Source organism: Salvelinus namaycush, chromosome 2, assembly GCF_016432855.1.
Source record: "Salvelinus namaycush isolate Seneca chromosome 2, SaNama_1.0, whole genome shotgun sequence".
Lineage (NCBI taxonomy): Eukaryota > Metazoa > Chordata > Actinopteri > Salmoniformes > Salmonidae > Salvelinus > Salvelinus namaycush.
In genome coordinates, this window is record NC_052308.1 from 41553523 (window position 1) to 41569319 (window position 15797).

The following is a 15797-nucleotide window of genomic DNA, read 5'->3' on the forward strand; positions in this document are numbered from 1 at the left end:
TTTTGTAGAGCTTTTTGAATATAATTTTTTTCTATTTTACTTCAGGAAGGGTTCTCTACCCATGCTCAGATGAAACCTCTACCTGGATGAAACAATGGATCAGTCACTGGCTGAGGAAGTGCTGTAAAACATATTTGAGCCAGTGCCAACACAGTACTATTTAGGATATTTAGTTATTCAAATGGTATATTGACATGCTTTTGAAAGAAATCCTGAACATGCTGCAAAGTAATTGTGGTCCCCAGGGACCCTGTTTATATTGTTTGTCTAGCCATAACTACACATCGACACAATTGTATTTATGTGAAATTGGTGCTGAATTGCCTCTACGGGATTGGTGTCCCTAATGTGACTAGAATGACCTTGTAAACAGCCAACTTTACAGGACATAGACATGTCTTATATGGGCAGAAAGCTTAAATTCTTATTAATCTAACTGCAATGTCCAATTTACAGTAGCTATTAGAGTGAAAAAAGACCATGCTTTTATTTGAGGAGAATGCACAACAACAAAACACTTTTAGCATGTCAACTGGTTTGATACATTCACCTCTATTTACCTTCAATGTACTTACATTCAGTAATCTTGCTCCGATTTGTCATCCTGAGGGTCTCAGAGATCAAATTTAGCATAGTTTTGTTTGATCAAATCCATTTTATATTCAAATGTAAGAACTGGGTTCTACAGTTTAAACCCCTGCTGTCGCTGAATTTTTTGTTTGTATTATCTTTTACCAGATCTAGTGTTATATTCTCCTACATTCATTTAACATTTACAAACTTCAGTTTTTTCTTTCAAATGGTATCAAGACTATGCATATCCTTGCTTCAGGTCCTCAGCTACAGGCAGTTCGATTTGGGTATGTAATTTTAGGCGGAAATTGAAAAAAACGGTCCGATCCTTAAGAGGATATATATTATTAATTAACCTTTCAGGAAATATCACCTTTGTTATGCAACCTCTCTTCTGGGTGACAGAGAGAAGTGGTACTATTCACCACAGCTGTGTCCCTGGACAGAGCTAACATTTGCATGCCGATACAAAACATCCAGAGGTATATGTACATCCTCTTTACTGTGACACATACCCAGACTACCTGTCTGAGTAACGCTGGAACAAATTGTCTTTGGGCCTGTATTCGGAACAGCTACCAATAAATAGATTCGATTTTTGGAGAAGGGAATTGCTTGACCTGTTCATTGACACCTCGCCACTAGATGGAGTGATGAACTTGTTGGTGACCTAGTTTTTAAAATAGCTAATTTTCTTACTTTTTAACTCTGCATTGTTGGGAAAGGGCTTGTAAGTAAGCATTTCACGGTAAAGTCTACACCTGTTGTATTCGGCACATGTGACAAATAAAATTTGATTTGAGGTTGATGTGGTCACAGAGTGGCAAGCCTCCTCACTGCTGATTGGTCAGTTCAGTGGTGCATAGATCTTTATCTCTGCTTCTGTGTTGATGGCTGTTGGAGAGGGGTAGTTTAGTGAGCTGGGACTTTTATGGCCCTGCCTCTGGGAGCCTGTCAGCTTGTGACATGGAGAGAGTGAGAAGGTCTACCTGTAAGATATTTTGTGAAGAGTGCTATAAAATGTACTTCTCTTTGAAGAGGTATTTGACCACTCAGGGACCTAATCTCAAACACTCATGAAAACATGAAACAATTATTAGTCTAAACTTAAGAATGTGAATTTGGTCATAAAAATGCTGTTTGATAAGTGATATGCATGAAAATAAAGTTGCCTAAAAATGTGCAATTTTTATGAGATTGGACACTAGCCTAGGCCTTGTTATGAATAAAAGTATATAAAGATAGATTGGTATAAGATATCTGCGCCATTTTCTGGGCACATGTTGACAAGATGCTGGGCAATCACTGGAGGGAAATATTGTCCACTTGAGCATCTCTGAATGGTCACCTCAGTGTTAAGCTCAATAAAAACACTAGGGTTTGTTATATTTCAGTCTTCTGTGATGTATATAAAGTAATATTGGGATGCAAGATCAAAATTGAATAAATGTAAACTTTGGGTGCATGTGAAATATTTTCATTCTCCTGAGGGGTGGGGGTGCCCTCTTCATGACTGTGTGTGGACCATGATAGATCCTTAGTGATGTGGATACAGAGTAACTAGCCAGATTGAGTCGAGCCCTTAAACAGGGAGGCTGTGTGTCTGTAAGCATGGCTTTTGTCAGAGACAGAGGGGAGTCCTCATAGTAGATAGTAAACATGACAGGAATAGGACCACACACCCTGAAGCTTAAAACATCTCAGTACCACTTGACCCGAGGTATTGAGTCCGCTACATACCATACCCGCATAAGGTGTATGTTGGTGTCGCTTGCTTGCTGCCGCTTGCTTGGTGTTGCTTGGTGTTGCTTGCTTGCTTGCTTGCTTGCTTGCTTGCTTGGTTGGTTGGTTGGTTGCTTGCTTGCTTGCTTGCTTGCTTGCTTGCTTGCGTTGCAAACTCTGGGGCCTTTCAGAACAGGTGTATATATACTGAGATCATGTGACACTTAAATGAAGTCCACCTGTGTGCAATCTAACTAATGATGTGACTTCTGAAGGTAATTGGTTGCACCAGATCTTATTTAGGGGTTTCATAGCAAAGGGGGATGAATACTTTAGCAAGGCATTGTTTGTGACTCGTTTCAGAAAACTAGGCGTATGTCATGCGTCACTACTTCACAGGAGAGCCATTTGAAGGTAAACTCTTTGGCAGAAAATCCTTCTGGAACATGTGAACTTCCATGTGTCTTAATTACAAACTTGTTTCTGTTAATATGAATAAAATTGTTTAATTGCGAGCCTAGATGGTTTAGCCACAGAAAAAGAAAGCGACCGTACCAGTAGCCATAATTGGCTGATATAATGAGTGGGCTGGGCATGCCGAGAGATGAGTTCGGATTGGTCTACCATGTACAGTAGCACGCTTGTCTATTTGAGCTGGTCAGTATGTGTAGATAATCCTGACAAATGCAGTTTTTTCTTAAACTATATTGTGTAGAACTGCATAAGTGTTACTCTCCACTTTCTGGAGGACCGAGTTTTGAAATCAGTTGAAATTGTCACGCCCTGATACGTTTTACCTGTCCTTGTGCTTGTGGTGTCGCCCATCTTCCCCATTATCCCCTGTGTATTTATACCTGTGTTTTCTGTCTGTTGCCAGTTCGTCTTGTTTGTTCAAGCCTACCAGTGTTTTGTCTCAACTCCTGTTTTTCCCTAGTCTCTCTTTCTCGTCCTCCTGGTTTTTGACCTTTGCCTGTCCTGACCCTGTGCCCGCCTGACCACTGCCTATCTCTGACCCTGAACCTGCCTGCCGTCCTGTACCTTTGCTCCACCTCTGGATTACCTACATCTGCCTGACCTGATCCTGAGCCTGCCTGCCGTCCTGTACCTTGGCCTCTGCTCTGGATTATAGACCCCTGCCTGTCGTTTGCCTGCCCCTGTGGTTACAATAAACATTGTTACTTCACACAGTCTGCACTTGGGTCTTAACTTGATTCCTGATAGAAATAGAGTATAATAGCTAAGAAAATGGAGAAAACACCTGTCTCCAGATTACATGTTCAAAGTAAGGGCTACCATGGCATCCGTGACAGAGGGAAAAGCGTCCATCCATGTATACGGGTAAGATAGTCTAGCTAGCTATATTTTCAGATATTACATGTTTATTACTTTGTCAGTCTTTTCATTTCAAGTTAGTGTACTGTTAGCTAGCTTGCTAACGTTAGCTGGCTGGCTCGCTAGCTAACATTGTTTAGCTAGCTAGCTAAATGTCTTAGCAAAAGACTCCACTATGCAAGTATCCATTTCAATGGAATGTTCATGATGTCACTGCGACACGACAGCTGTTGATTGACGTACCTGGTAAATTCGCTCTGGCTATCTACTCTGATTTCAGAGCACTCTCGTCTGAGTGTGCCAGAGTGCAGAATAATTGACGACTTTACAAACGCTCAAAACCCGTTGAATGTGTCAGTAAACAGCCTAACCAGTAAAATGGTCAGTGAGCTGTTCTCTCATTTCTGTCTGGAAGTAGCTAGCAAACTAGCCAGCATTAGCCAGTTAGCTTGGGTGCTTGACTGCTGTTGTTAGGACAGAATGCTAGGATCAACCCTTAAAGAGATGGGTGGGGCTAAAGCTTGAGAGGGTGTGAATGATGCTGAATGGGTGTTGAAAAAGAATAGCTCTCCAGTAGGTACCAAAATATTCAATTGCCATTTTCTCAAAAGTTAGGTTACAAGTTTATCAACTTTCAAATCAAAATTTCTTTCCAATTGTCCTTCAACTGTAGTGTATGATATACAATGTCCTAGCTCTGAGTCTCTACTTTTATGCAATGTAAAAAACACAATTTCAAATGTTGCTACATAAGACTGAATCGAGACGGTCGGTCACATATGATGAATTGGATATTTGTTTATATAGCCTACTAGCAAGTTGTTTGTTTTGTCCTGTTTCTACTGTTGCAATTAATTTGGAAACTGTCCCAGGTTCGTAACTAATCAGCGAACATTGGCCAACTCTGAAGTAGGCAGAGAGAGAGATGAATGGTGCCATATTAAAGATGTTGTGCTCTTTAAGACTAAGTCAACTTGTAATTGTCATTTGTTCCTTGTTTTGCGCTATGTTTGTTTGAAATGTGAGACGATTAGCTTTGTCTTGAAAATTCTCAGGAATCGACAACAGAATTCTAGAATTCTATTGGGGTCTAAAGGCTTAAGGTTAAGTTTAGCCATTAACTCCAAGGTTAAGGTTTGGGACAGGCTTAAAACAAAAATATCAAAAACAACTATCGCTGGATTGAAACTTGCAACCTTTGGAATCAGATGACCCGTCCACAACGACGTAGCAAAACCGAAACCTACTTGAAGCTAAGAGCTCTCACTGTTGCCCCTAGTGGCCGGGTTCCACGTCATCTCCCGACGTCATCAGACATGGATGGACGTCGAATACAGATTGATGATTTGAGTGATTTGAATATCACTCGTTTGATATCTATATAGTTCCCTTTTTTACTTTTGTTGAAACAAATTCACGATCAAAGAAATACATCTACTCTCCACTGCACTTTACCAGGGGGAATACTTTTCTCTCTCTCTCTTTCCTTTTCCCCCTTCCCTCACTCGCCCACTCCCACTCAATCTATACCCCACCCCTGCTCTCTCTCTCTCTCTCCCTCTTCCTCCTCCACTCTTTCCCTCATATCTAGTGCCATGAGAGGGAACCTACCTACTCCCCTCAGATGAGTATTGTGAATTGAACACATAAGTTTTGTTTCATTCTCTGCCTATCTCCCTCTGCATCTCCCCCTCTCTTGATTTTCTTCCTTTTTCTATTTCTCTCCCCCTCTCTCTTTCTCCCTTTCACTCTCCCTCTGTCCGCTCCTGTGCTTTGTTATTGATTGTAAATGTGCTTGAACACACCCACTCATCCTCCCACGCACCTGCCAGCAGTGTAGCAGTCTTCCTTTTCCTCTCTCTCTCTTTTAATCTGTCTCTGTTGCTCTCATACATCATCCACTCTTTCTTTCTATTCTCTCCCTATACCATCCCCCTCTCTCTTACTCTTTCTCTCTCCCTCCCCCTCTCTCTCCTTTCTTCTCTCTCAACTGGGGCCATGGATACAAGTGAGCACTGCAGCAGAATTAATGTCTACTTTGACGTTCCATCATTCGGCATAGCGCCTGTGATGTCCACAATATCCCAGCAAATAACTACACATGCTGACACATTCAACCACTACTCAAATACATTGCAACGTTTCAATCCCATTTTGCAAATGTTTATGTGATTTATTTTATTTTATGGAAATTGATGGCATGAAGGTGTCAAACTCATTCCAGGGCTACAGGTTTTTATTTTTTCCTTTCATTAAAGACCTAGACAACCAGGTGAGGGGAGCGCTTTACTAATTAGTTACCTTAAATCATCAATCAAGTACAAGGTAGGAGCGAAAACCCACAGACACTCGGCCAGCCGTGGAATGAGTTTGTCACATGTTAGGAATGAACTGAAATGCAGGCGAGAGGACCAAACTTGAACGCAACACTAGTTGCCTTGAACCCAGCTCCCTAGCAACTCAACAAACATCAGCTGCAACTTATTGATAATCAGCCTCCACACCTGTCCTTAATCTCCTTAATCACCACTACCCTACTTAAAGCTGACCAAAATAACATTCCACCTCTCTGTTGTGCAGTGTATGTTGTGTGACTAGCCTGATCAAGTGGTGCAGCCCCTGACAAGCTACTATCTCGTCAGTTCTACTAATGTTATTTTGTGGGGGATTGCCATCCCCACAGCAGCCGAACTACCACGGCCTTATGACGTCTACTTGAGACTCCAAACTACAGAGTCCACCCCTGGATCCTTAATCTGCAGCCCTTGACTTCATCCGGTCCATTCTCATTCCCCTCCTGAATCCCCATTGCCCCTTCCATCTCCAGTTACTCAAGCAAACAGCAAAATTACTTTTAATTATTTATTTTTTTAAGCTATCAAACAACCTCTCATGGCACAATAGGGACTGTGAAATGGCATGCACACACATTCTTTAGTTATATTGTTGTATTTATACAGTTTGTGACTGTTCTAGCCTATCAGTGTTTTGTTAGTTGTTAGGTTTTTGTATGGACCCCAGGAAGAATAGCTGCTGCTTCAGCAAAAAAGCTAATGGGGATCTGAATAAACCAATAAAAACAATTCTAGCATTCATTCCATTTCCTCAAATATTCTAAACCCATATCAATGTCTGATCCTTAAACATGTGAATTGATTTCTAGGCGATACAGTTTATGCAGTGCATGCAGTGTGTATATTGTGATTGTTGCATAGTGGGTGAGGGCTCCAAGGGAGGGTTGAGACTGGGGTCTGGGTGGTCAGAGATGAGGGAGTCTCTCCCACCAGGATGTTTTCTTGGCAAACAGAAAGAGACTGGCCTCAGCTCTATTTGCACTGTGCCTCAAGTCATCTATCATATATAGTACCTTTCAAACCAATACGTTTATCAGCAAGTTTAGCATGCCTGCAACTTTTTGCCAACTTCTCTTTATTTTCTGCCAAGCGACCAAGTCATGATTGCGGTAAAGTTCTGCTTACAGCTTAGTATAAATGTAGCCGTAATGCTGAAGCTGCATTGGCACGCACTATGCTTTTATGCTCTTGATGGTTGCTAGGCAGCAGCCGTTACTAGGCTGTTACCATCCTCCTGACAATTCGAAGCATTGCGAGGCATGTCACTTTGCCCATCTCTTCGCATAGCAGACCACTAAGCATGCACTGTTTTCTTAATCACAACTTGATAGATCTTTAAAGAACTACTGTGGGAATGAACATCACTGAATGATTCAATTATAGGAATAAAGTAGGCTAATCATTCAATTGAAGGCATGTATCAAATTGTTGATTACTAAAACTTCCAGTGGGTCAAGTAGATGATCATTTCAGCGCTGATTTGAGACAAGCGTGTTTTCACTGAATCTGCATTTGGATATTGGTTATAGGCTGCAATTAGGCTGAGAAAATGTTAGCTAAGTTGTGGTGAGTGAGTGCATGCTCAATGATCATCTTGTCTAGTTGGCTCATTTATTAGAACTAATCTATAATGTTGCCAGTATGTTATATAGCTTATTAACAAGTGGATTATTTTGCTTTTCACTCGCAGTCGCTTCATAGCCTAGGCCTACTCCCAACCAAAAGCCTGGGACTTGCCTGATCAATCAATGTGATTTTGTTTCACTAAATCTCTGTCTGTATATTTGGTTAATTGGTCTCTTGCTGGGCAAATAAGTAGAGGTGGTAGGCCTATAGCTCATCTATTTGTTTTCTCATCTATCACTGTTCAGAAACATTTAGCATGCAATAATGTAGCCTAAATCATTTGTAGGTCTATTATTTTTGCTTGATCACGTATAGGCAACTGTAAAAGCCTGCGACAGGTTGTGTAATATGAACACGAGACTGCTTTTATTTTCAAACGGTAGCGTGATGAAGATACTCTCAATGCGAGACCCTATGCCTGCTCCCTAACAAAGCAGAGTTGGCCTAAGGGTAGGAAAGAGATGAAACGTGGATCAAAATAACATCTGCTTGGGTGGTAGGTAGCCTAGTGGTTAGAGAATTAGGCCAGTCATTGGAAGTTGGTGGTTCAAATCCCTGAGCTGACACTGTGATTTTGTTGTTGTTGATGTGCCCTTGAGCAGAGCACTTAACCCTAAATGCTCCTGTAAGTTTCTCTGGATAAGAGCATCTGCTAAATGTTTTAAAATACAACGCTTTTGTTATATGACAGCGGTTTCACACTTTAATGTGACACAAATTGTGTGGGAATTGTTTTTATTTGATTCTGTTATTTTCCATTATATTATTAGTATAAAATATTTGTATGTTGACTGTGATCGGGGTAAGTGTGTCTTGTCTGTTTAATTAACAAAACCAAAAAATAAACGCTCAGCCAGATTACAAATAAACGCTCAGCCAGATAAATGCTCAGCCAGATTACAAATAAACGCTCAGCCAGATCGGCCCACACCTACTCACACTCCTAAACGTGCCGGCATGTGCACTGGAGGTTTAAAAGGCTTATCCCGGTAAGAATGTGGTCAAAATGGGACCGTATGAATTGGGTTCTTTAAAACATTGGCAGCTTTTTAAAATATTTTTTTTTACAGGCAACATACCATGAATCCTATGTGAAAGAAGTAATACACTGACTCATAAAGGGCCCATGCCTGTTCCCTTCAAAGTGGGGCCAAGTACAATAATGGCATATAGGGCCATTGGGGAGAATGCGGACAGAATCCAGACTTTAAACTGGAATTAAACAACATTAATTGACGTTCAACAGTTTTGAACTTAGCAGGAAATCAACTAAATGTATCAAATGTATTAGAAAATGTATTAATTTGCCCAAGTTAATCCGAAGATATGAAACACAATGCATCACTGATTTGTACTTTCTTGCAACTTTCTGAAACGGCACAGGAATGACCATGTGTCTGTGTGCGTGTGAACGTTGCCCGCGTATGTCTACACTTCGTGTAGCCGTTAGTGAAGATGCTAATGCTAACCTTCTTCTGGAAGAGATGGAAAGTATTTCACCCAAAACCTTCTCAATATGTGTGTATACTGTATGTGTGGGACGGTAGGGGCTAGCTTGGCATTTTCAGAGGGAGGCTCGACTCAATTATATGATGGCTCTGTGCAAGCTGGAGCACAGAAAGCAGTATGGATTAGAGGTCTTCACAGATCCACCTGTACCTGAATACCCGAGACCCAATTGGGGATCCAAGCGGGTCTCGATCCATAATGTGAAATAATATCACGGGTCTGCGTCATATCTGATATGATTGTCACAGCTCTCAGGTATGTGTAATTTTAACTTACTTGTCCGAAAGGGCCCGTACAGTAGAGAGAGACATTTTATCATTTATGCTGCTGCTGTTGCATTTGCACGCTTGACGCGTGTAGATTGTTGCTGTTGGCCAATCATAAGTAATCAAAGCGGCAATTGGCTACAGTTAGGAGATAAAGTTAGGAGATACAGTATCTAATCAATAAAAGATGGAATTATAATTACAAGGAAAAGGAGTAGCTACAACGACCAAGTGTCAAGCCCTGATCTGTTCCACCTGTCTTTGTGATTGTCTCCGCCCATCTCCAGGTGTCACCTGTTTTCCCCTGTGTTCCCTGTTTGTCTGTTACCAGTTTGTTTTGTCAAGTCAACCAGCGTGTTTTTCCGCGCTCCTGTTTTTCCTTGTCTCTGTTTTGCTAGTTCTCCTGTTTTTTTGCCCTTGCCTTCCTTGACTCTGAACCCACCTGCCTGACCATACTGCCTGCCCTGACCTCGAGCCTGCCTGCCACTCTGTACCTCCTGGACTCTTACCTGGTTTATGATCTTTTTCCTGTCCACGACTATTCTCTTGCCTGCCCCTTGGATTATAATACATATCAGAGACTCGAACCATCTGCCTCCCATGTCTGCATCTGGGTCTCGCCCTGTGCCCTTATACCAAGAGCCAACAGGTAGGCTGCTATTCTGAATGTATTTGTTGTTATTTGTAACTGTAGGATGAGAAAGCACATGCACTGAAGCCTAAATGAGCCAACTAGCTAACCTTAGCTAGCTTAACTAGCTCTTCCTGGTTTGATGATAAATAACCTAGCTGTGGCAGCTATTAGTGTACTATAGCGTGAGTCGGCTTGGTTGGTTGCTGTCTCTCCCTCCCTCCCTCCTCCCTGTATGTCTAGATCACAGTATGGCCCCTCCCCGCCTACTAGAGTGGCCCCTCTCTCTACCTCTGGCGCTGTATCAACTCTGGTTAATAAAGTAGCTTGAAAAATGACTTTTCTGCTGCTTCCCTCACTTGGATCGGATCGAACCGGGTCTGGATCCAACCAAGTCTATACAGAACGGATCTATATTTCCTCGGGTCCGTTTGTAACGGGTCTCTATACGCATTTATGCATATTGAGTCCAGGTGGGAAAGCCCCAGGTCCATTTCGGATTGGGTACAACTTTTTGTACCTCTGGATACATCTCCACACACACACACACACGTGTGCACATGCTCCCTTGCATATTCACCCTTTCTTCCCTCCATCCCTCCATCTTTCCCTCCATCTCTCTTCCAGAAATGAGTGGGAGGGAGTCCCCGGGTCCTCAGAGTGCAGCGATTGATGGACGAGGAGTGCAGAAATCGATGGACGAGCAGAGACAACACGGTCACCTTCATACAGAGAGAGACATATGGGGAGAGAGGGAGGGATTAAAGGAGGAGAGAGGACTGTGATAGAGAGGGAGGGGAAGCAGAAAGAGGGAATGAGATTGAGAAACATGAGTCAGGGTTGAAGAGAGAGGGGAATAGTGCTGGCGATATGGAACTAAAGGAGAGAAAAGAGAGAGCTGTGACAGAAGGGAGCGTAGCAGAGAGTGACAAAGGGGGGGAGTGCGAGGAGGGGAAGTTGGAAAGAGGAAGAAGGAAAGAGAGGGAGAGAAAATGAACATAGAGAGAGCAGGCAGTGGTAGAGGGCTGGAGTTTATATTCCTTAAGGCTACACAGAAAGATTTGTGTGGTGATTGTTTACAGCCCGCCTCGTCTTTCTCTCCCTCCTCCGCTTTCTCACACCACCGTTTTATGTTCCAATTAGTCACTGATGTTTAGGCTTCAAACACCCCCCACATCCCCCTACCCACACATGGGTGTGTTTGAGTGTGTGTTTTAGGAGGAGGGGAAGAGAGAGCAATGCTTTTTCACACATAATTTATTCATCAGGTGAGTCATGAGCAGTGCCTGAGAGAGAGGTTACAGAAGTGTCAAACTAGGAGGAGAGAGACAGAGAGAGTGACAAAGAGAGAAAACGAAAGAAATATGGAGGAGGGAAAGAGGGGTAGACCAGAAATGGAGTGAAGGAGAGAGGGGGAGGAGAGAGAGGGGAAGTGGTCGAACAAGGAGAGAGAGGGCAGAGGAGAGAGTGAAAAATAATTGAAAGTGTGTGTGTGTGTGTGTGTGTGTGTGTGTGTGTGTGTGTGTGTGTGTGTGTGTGTGTGTGTGTGTGTGTGTGTGTGTGTGTGTGTGTGTGTGTGTGTGTGAGAGAGAGAAAGAGTTGAGCTCATGGTATAGGCATGGTATAGGCTGAGAATAGCTGGTGAGTTTTAGTCACCCTCTCTGTGACCTGAAGTCTTTGAGGGTCAGTTAATCTCCTAGACTCATTGATTTAGCATCTCAGAACAGATCATATTGACTTATCTTGTGTCATTGAGTTAGCATCAACAGGTCTGAGAGCAACTCTTAGTCTGGTCAGATTTAACCATTGTGGCTGCGCTAGACACAAATACCTGCTTAGCCTTATTACAGATCTTCTGTAATCAAGAGGACATGAATGAAAACTAGCAGTGACTTATCAGACGTACTGAGACCCAGTGTTCTCCTCATCTATACTATATCCTCAACCACACAGGCAACAAGCAGTTATATCTGTTTCAATGTTGTATGGATATACAGACACACTGTGACAAGCATCAGTGCACTTACCCTCCCACACACACATCCCACCTACGCTTGCGCAAACACATTGATACACACCCTGGAACGATAAAACAGATATGTCTTTAAAGTGTGGGTAAATGTTAAATTATAGATACGTGAAAGTCATCATGTAACCTTAGCAACCACCTACAGTACGCAAACAAATTGTTTAAAAAATAAATGTTTCACAGGTGACCATATACTCTGCTTGGCCAGTTGAGTTGTTGGGCAGAGGTTGGGTGGAGGAGGATAAAGGGGAGGAAGAACACAACATTAAAGAAGAGACATTAGGATTTATAAAGAAGAGATCAGAATAAAATGCCAAGAATGCCTTTCTTCAAGGTTCAGTGTGATGATCAGACACAGTATACGCATCTATTAATCAAATAGTTCCAATGGTAGCCTACACACACAATATGTAGTCTGGGTAGGCTACCAGTATTTTTAGCTAACATTCAAATCAAATCAAAGTGTATTTGTCACGTGCGCCGAATACAACAGGTGTAGACCTTACAGTGAAATGCTTACTTACAGGCTCTAACCAACAGTGCAAAAAAAGGTATGAGGTGAACAATAGGTAAGTAAAGAAATAAAAACAACAGTAAAAAGACAGTGAAAAATAACAGTAGCGAGGCTATATACAGTAGCGAGGCTATATACAGTAGCGAGGCTATAAAAGTAGCCACATTTCTTCAGCCTCCTGAGGCTGTTGCGCCTTCTTCACGACACTGTCTGTGTGGGTGGACCATTTCAGTTTGTCGTTGATGTGTACACCGAGGAATTTAAAACTTTCCACTTTCTCCACTGTTGTCCCGTCGATGTGGATAGGGGAGTGCTCCCTCTGCTGTTTCCTGAGGTCCACAATCATCTCTTTAGTTTTTTTTACGTTGAGTGAGAGGTTGTTTTCAAGACACCACACTCCGAGTGCCCTCACCTCCTCCCTGTAGGCTGTCTCGTCGTTGTTGGTAATCAAGCCCACTACGGTTGTGTCGTCTGCAAACTTGATGATTGAGTTGGAGGCGCGCATGGCCAAGCAGTCGTGGGTGAACAGGGAGTACAGGAGGGGGCTGAGCATGCACCCTAGTGGGGCCCCAGTGTTGAGGGTCAGTGAGGTGGAGATGTTGTTTCCTAACCTTCATCACCTGGGGGCGGCCCATCAGAAAGTCCAGGACCCAATTGCACAGGGCGCGAGCTTGATGATGAGCTTGGAGGGTACTATGGTGTTGAATGCTGAGCTGTAGTCAATGAACAGTATTCTTACATAGGTATTCCTCTTGTCCAGATGGGATAGGGCAGTGTGATGGCGATTGCGTCGTCTGTGGACCTGTTAGGGTGGAATGCAAACTGAAGTGGGTCTAGGATGGCCGGTAAGGTGGAGGTGATATGATCCTTCACTAGTCTCTCAAAGCACTTCATGATGACAGAAGTGAGTGCTACTGGGTGGTAGTCATTTAGTTCAGTTACCTTTGCCTTCTTGGGTACAGGAACAATGGGGGCCATCTTTAAGCATGTGGGGACAGCAGATTGGGAAAGGGAGTGATTGAATATGTCCGTAAACACACCAGACAGCTAGTCTGCGCATGCTCTGAGGACACGGCTAGGGATGTCATCTGGGCCAGCAGCCTTGCGAGGGTTAACGCATCTAATCTGAGGGTCCAGGGTTCAAGTCCCTGTTCACCTGTGGACAATACAATCCCAGAGCCAAAACAGCTTAGTCTGAAGACTTTAGGATTTTTAATCTGAACCTCCAGGTTTAAACTCTCTGTTCGAAGACTGATTTAAGTTGTCAATCACACAGCATCATCTGATTTAGGAATTTGCAGTGTGCCAGGCTTTTGTGAGAGACAAATGTCATCTAAAGCAGCATTGGTTTGATCGTTTTCGTGCGAGATTTGTACTGTAAAGCCACATTGGTACTTGTGCTGATTCTTTGACTTCGCTGTGTAAAGAAGGCAGAGATTGCACACATAAACACCCTGACCACGATGTGATTTGAACACATAACCTTCTGATCTGGAGTCAGACGTGCTACCGTTGCACCACGAGGTCTTGTACAATTTGTATTTTTGGAGGGGATGGCTAGTTCAGATTTCGTAGACTGTATCAATTGGAATGGAGGCCTGTTTCTCTGGGGAAATGTACCATCTGACAATGCCCCCTCGTCAGCACGTGCCTCTGCCCGGCAGGTTAGGTGTATGGAATTAAGCAAAACCAGAGCCCGGATAGCTCAGTCGGTAGAGCATCAGACTTTTAATCTGAGGGTCCAGGGTCCAAGTCCCTGTTTGGGTGTTACTTTAATGTTCACCTTCGTTCAGTAGGCAGTCTTTCTGTACTTTCATGTTCTATGACTTTCCATGACATGTTCGCCTGTGGACAATACACTCCCAGAGCCAAAACAGCTTAGTCTGAAGACTAGGATTTTTTTATCTGAATCTCCAGGTTTAAATGTTTTACTCACGTCGGCCACGGAGAAGGAGGGGGGGGGGGCACAGTTCTTGTTAGCGGGCCACGACGGTGGCACTGTATTATCCTCAAAGCGCGCAAAGAAGGTGTTTAGTTTGTCTGGAAGCCTGATGTCGGTGTCCATGACGTGGCTGGTTTTCTTTTTGTCATCCGTGATTTCCTGTAGATCAGGCCACATACGTCTCGTGTCTGAGCCATTGAATTGCGACTAATTTTTCCCTGTACCGGCATTTCACTTGTTTGATTGTCTTGCAGAGGGAATAACTACACTGTTTATATTCAGCCATATTCCTAGACCTCTTTCCGTGGTTAAATGTGGTCGTTCGCACTTTCAGTTTTGCGCGAATGCCGCCATCCATCCACGGTTTCTGGTTAGGGTAGGTTTTAATAGTCACAGTGGGTACAACATCTCCAATGCACTTCCTTATAAATTCACTCACTGGGACGATGTAATTCTCTGAGGCTGACCGGAACATATCCCAGTCCACGTGATCAAAACAATCTTGAAGCATGGATTCCGATTGGTCAGACCAGCGTTGAATGGTTCTAGTTACTGGTACATCCTGTTTGAGTTTCTGCCTATAAGACGGTAGGAGCAAGATGGAGTCATGGTCGGATTTGCCAAAGGGAGGGCAGGGGAAGGCTTTGTATGCATCGCGGAAGTTAGAGTAGCAGTGGTTGAGTATATTACCCCTGCGTGTAGTGCAATCAACATGCTGATAGATTTTAGGTAGCCTTGTTCTCAAATTTGCTTTGTTAAAATCCCCATCTACAATAAATGCAGCCTCAGGATATATGGTTTCCAGTTTACATAGAGTCAAGTGAAGTTCCTTTAGGGCCACCTTGGTGTCTGCTTGACGGGGAATGTACACAGCTGTGACGATAACTGACCAGAATTCTCTTGGAAGGTAATATGGCCGGCATTTGATTGTGAGGAATGCTAGGACTGGTGAGCAGAAGGACTTGAGTTCCTGTATGTTGTTATGATTACACCATGAGTCGTTAATCATGAGGCATACACCCCTGCCCTTCCGCTTCCCAGAGAGGTCTTTATCTCTGTCGGCGCGATGCATGGAGAAGCCCGGTGGCTGAACCGATTCCAACAAAATACAGAATCTTTCCCAGAAATCGATTTACGCATAGCCAAACCGTCAATACATTAGCATTCCGCATTTTGGATTAACTTCTTTTGGCTGCAAGCCCTAAGTCGGGATCAATATGACAACAGCCAGCTCAAAGTGCAGGGCGCGAAATTCAAAATATATTTTTTTTAAATATTTAACTTTCACACATTAACAAG

General features: G+C 43.1%; 2 non-coding genes across 2 annotated transcripts; one reads left to right on the forward strand and one right to left on the reverse strand.

Annotated features, from left to right (window-relative positions):
• Window positions 1-14011: 14011 nt before the first annotated feature.
• On the reverse strand, window positions 14012-14083 carry trnaw-cca. Its single transcript has one exon. It is a non-coding gene; the product is annotated as a tRNA-Trp (tRNA).
• Window positions 14084-14250: 167 nt separating this feature from the next.
• On the forward strand, window positions 14251-14323 carry trnak-uuu. The gene has a single exon. It is a non-coding gene; the product is annotated as a tRNA-Lys (tRNA).
• Window positions 14324-15797: the final 1474 nt, after the last annotated feature.